This window comes from Protobothrops mucrosquamatus, unplaced genomic scaffold (genome assembly GCF_001527695.2).
Source record: "Protobothrops mucrosquamatus isolate PMUCROS unplaced genomic scaffold, P.Mucros_1.0 scaffold6357, whole genome shotgun sequence".
Taxonomy (NCBI): domain Eukaryota; kingdom Metazoa; phylum Chordata; class Lepidosauria; order Squamata; family Viperidae; genus Protobothrops; species Protobothrops mucrosquamatus.
Window position 1 is genome coordinate 958 of NW_015392184.1, and position 4,507 is coordinate 5,464.

Consider the following 4,507-nt stretch of genomic DNA (forward strand, 5'->3'; position numbering starts at 1 on the left):
CCTTTTCTTCCCACGTCTGGAGAAACTTAAACAGTTTTCATTTCACCATTTACTGGAATTGTTTCTCCTTATAATAATAACACTGGTTCCCCCCCCCCCAAGATGAGTCAGCTTGGGCCAATTTTGGAAAAAATAAAACTTCAGTGGGATTATTTCACAATGAAACTGCATCGCTCCTTACTTTGCTTTTAATGATGATGATGATGATGATGACAATGATAATAAATAATAATAATAATAATAATAATAATAATCCCAAAACAACTGGAGTGCCACTTGAACACCATCATCGGCATTGACAAATTCGCCATTAGTCAATTGCAAAAGGCAGCCTTACTAGGAACTGCTTCCATCCTGCGACTAGATCTGTAACACCATCAAACATCCACATCTGCCTATCCCAGGTCCTTGGGAAGGACTCGATGGGTAGACAAAAATGCCAGATCCAGTATGAACATCTGGCTGACTGTGCGATCATCATCATCATCATAGACCGAGGGACTAATTCTGGCTGCACAAGACCAAGCCTTAAGGGCAAATGCATATAAAGTCAAAATTGAGAAGACAGCAACAGACAGTAAGTGCCGCCTATGCAAAGAAGCGGAAGAAACAGTGGACCACCTGGTAAGCTGCTGCAAAAAGATCGCACAGACTGACTACAAGCAGTGGCATGACAAAATAGCAACAATGGTGCATTGGAAGATCTGCAAGAAATATCATTTGCCTGTAAGCCAGAACTGGTGGGATCATAAAATAGAGAAAGTCATAGAAAATGATAAAATTAAACTGCTCTGGGACTTCAGAATTCAAACAGACAAGCACCTGCCACATAACACCCCGGACTTAACAATTGTCGATAAGAAAGACAAAAAAGTCTGGATAGTGGACGTGGCAGTGCCTGGAGACAGCAGAATAGACTAGAAAGAGCTGGAGAAGATAACAAAATACAAAGACCTACAAATAGAAATAGAAAGACTGTGGCAAAAGCAGGCAAGGGTGGTACCAATAGTAATAGGCGCCTTGGGTGCAATCCCAAAACAACTGGAGCACCACTTGGACACCATCATCGGCATTGACAAATTCGCCATTAGTCAATTGCAAAAGGCGGCCTTACTAGGAACCGCTTCCATCCTGCGACGAGATCTGTAATACCATCAAACATCCACATCTGCCTATCCCAGGTCCTTGGTGAGGACTCGATAGGTAGACAAAAAGGCCAAATCCAGTCTGAACATCTGGCTGACTGTGCGATGATCCATAATAATAATAATAATAATAATAATAATAATAATAATAATAATAATAATAATAATAATAATAATAATAATAATAATAAATAGTGTTGGAAGGGACCTTGGAGGTCATCTAGTCCAACCCCCTGTTCAGGCGGGAAACCCTTTTATCCGATACTTGGGAGCCATTTTGAACTCTCTTTTTTTCCCTGGGTGCCCCGTTTTACAGAGAGTCCTCAACCTACGACCTCAGTTGAGCCCCATATTTCCATTTTGCTAGGCAAGATGGTTGTTAAATGATTTTTGCCCCGTTTTACGACCTTTCTGGCCACCGGCCTTTTAAGTGAACCGTGAGGTCGTTAAGGGACTCCGGTCTCCCCCTTGACTTGGCTTGTCAGAAGGTCGCAAAAGGGGATCGCATGATTCCCCCCCCCGGGACACGGCGACTGTCGTAAATAGGAGCGGTTGCCAAGCATCCGAATTTTGATCAGCTGACCACAGGGGTGATGCAATGGTCGTAAGTGCGAAGAGCAGTCGTAAGTCATTTTTTCAGTGCTGTCGTAGCTTTGAATGGTCATTAAACAAGTAAGTTTGTAAGTCAAGGATTTCAGTTACATAAAAATAGTTTTGAACTTTTTCTGCACATTTTATTGGGGAAATGTTTGGTTGAGTTACTTTCAAGTAAATCAGGTTTAAATAGAATTAGAATTAGAATAGAATAGAATAGAATAGAATAGAATATAATTACAGACTAGAATAGAATAGAATAGAATTACAGACTAGAATAGAATAGAATATGAAATGGAATAGAATAGAATAGAATAGAATAGAATATGGAATAGAAAATGGAATGGAATGGAATAGAATAGAATTACAGACTAGACTAGACTAGACTAGACTAGACTAGAATAGAATAGAATAGAATAGAATAGAATAGAATAGAATAGAATAGAATAGAATATGAAATGGAATAGAATAGAATATGGAATAGAAAATGGAATGGAATGGAATAGACTAGAATAGAATTACAGAATAGAATAGAATAGAATAGAATAGAATAGAATAGAATAGAATAGAATAGAATAGAACTGGAAGGGACCTTGGAGGTCTTCTAGTCCAGCCCCCTGCTCAAGCAGGAGGACCTATATCATCTCAGACAAATGACTGTCCAGCCTCTTCTCAAAAACCTCCAGTGATGAAGCGTCCACAACTTCTAGTGGCAAGCTGTTCCACTGGTTAATTGTCCTCACTGTCAGGAAGTTTCTCCTTAATTCCCAGTTGCTTCTCTCCTTGATGACTCTCCATCCATTGTTTCTTTTCTTGCCTTCTGGTGCTTTGGAGAATAATGTGACCCCCATCTTCTTTGGGGCAGCCCCTCAAATATTGGAAGACTGCTATCATGTCCCCCCTAGTCCTTTTTTTCTCTAGACTGGCCATATCCAATTCTTGCAGCTGTTCTTCGTCGTTCTTTATATTATATTATAGATAATTATTAATGGAAATACTTCAACAGAAAGCTTCAATTTTGATTTGAAGTAGGGGTTTATTTTTAGGTGTTTTTTCCCCCCACTTCCGTCAAATATGAATGCATGGTCTAGAAATTAAGCGGGAAACCCAACACGTGGTTCCGTTTGCGAAACTCTAGATCCCTGAGAACAAGTTAACATTGACATTTTAAGGAAATGTATAAGAAAATATCGTGAAGGTGGAGAGGACCTCGCATCTTGCTCCCAAATGTAAAATCAGTCTTGCAAAGTCAATTCATCCTAGCAAGATCGCTGCATAAATAAATACATTTTTTTTCATCTGCTGTATGAACAGCGATGCAATAATAGCGTAATGTATGTGTGAACCACTTAACAAAACTCTGCAAGCTGCCAGGTAAATATTACCCATGCTCTTAATTTAATTTGTGCTCGGAAGATCCAGCTGGTAAGATATGCAAATAAGTCCAATATTTCACCTGCTTAAAAAAAAACAACCCTCATTTATGCCTTTAAGATCAGCCCAAGCTCTAAGGAGAACCCTCGTTTTAATAGGGAGGCTACTATTATTATTATTATTATTATTATTATTATTATTATTATTATTATTATTAAACATTTAATCGTCAGTTCAATTCACAGTCTGGGACTGGTAAAAACAACAGTTTTTACTTAAGAGCTGTTAAGGTAGCATCTGAGCAAAGTCAGGATATTCAGATTTAACCAGTTCAAAATATCCACGTATCTAGGCAGCCCTTTGGGTACTGTAGACTTTTTCCCATTTTTCCACAGTTGTGATCTCAGGCACGTTGTGGGCCAGACCTCTTTCTGTTTGGATCCGAAACTCCCACAGGATCTTGACCTGTTCATTTTCAAGAATTTTCGTCCATTTGATGTTCCCAGTCATTTTGGCTGCATTTGAACCCAAACTTCTGACAAAGTTTCCAATGTATGTAATAATAGTAATAATAATAATAATAATAATAATAATAATAATAATAATAATAATTTGAATGGTCACCTGATTGAGGTTTATGTCTAATGAATAATAATAATAATAATAATAATAGTAATAATAATTTGAATGTTCACTTGATTGAGGATCACGTCTAATGAATAATAATAATAATAATTTGAATGTTCACTTGATTGAGGTTCACGTCTAATGAATAATAATAATAATAATAATAATAATAATAATTTGAATGTTCACTTGATTGAGGTTCATGTCTAATGAATAATAATAATAATAATAATAATCATAATCATAATCATAATCATAATCATAATCATAATAATCATAATATAATGATAATAATAAAGTTGGAAGAGACGTTGGACGTCATCTAGTCCAACCCCCTGCTCAGGCAGGAAACCCTACACCATTTCGGACAAATGGCTGTCCAGTCTCTTCTTAAAAGCTTCCAGTGTTGGAGCATTCACCGCTTCTGGAGGTAGGTTGTTCCACTGGCTAATTGGTCTAACTATCAGGAAGTTTCTCCTTAGTTCTAGGTTGCTTCTCTCCTTGATCAGTTTCCATCCGTTGCTTCTTGTCCTGCCTTCAGGCACTTTGGAGAATAGCTTGACTGTTAGAATTTTATAGTTCAGGCTTCTATAGCAAAACTAGGCCAGTGGCCAGCTTGCGTACTAGAGGCCTAGGACAGTAAGTGAGGCAACCACATCCTCTGAGAAAATAACGGTTAACAGGAAGCTAGCATAGCAATGGGGCAAGAAGAAGCTTGCAATCTGCTTCTGCACTAACCACATCCTATAGAAAGCTACAACCAATCA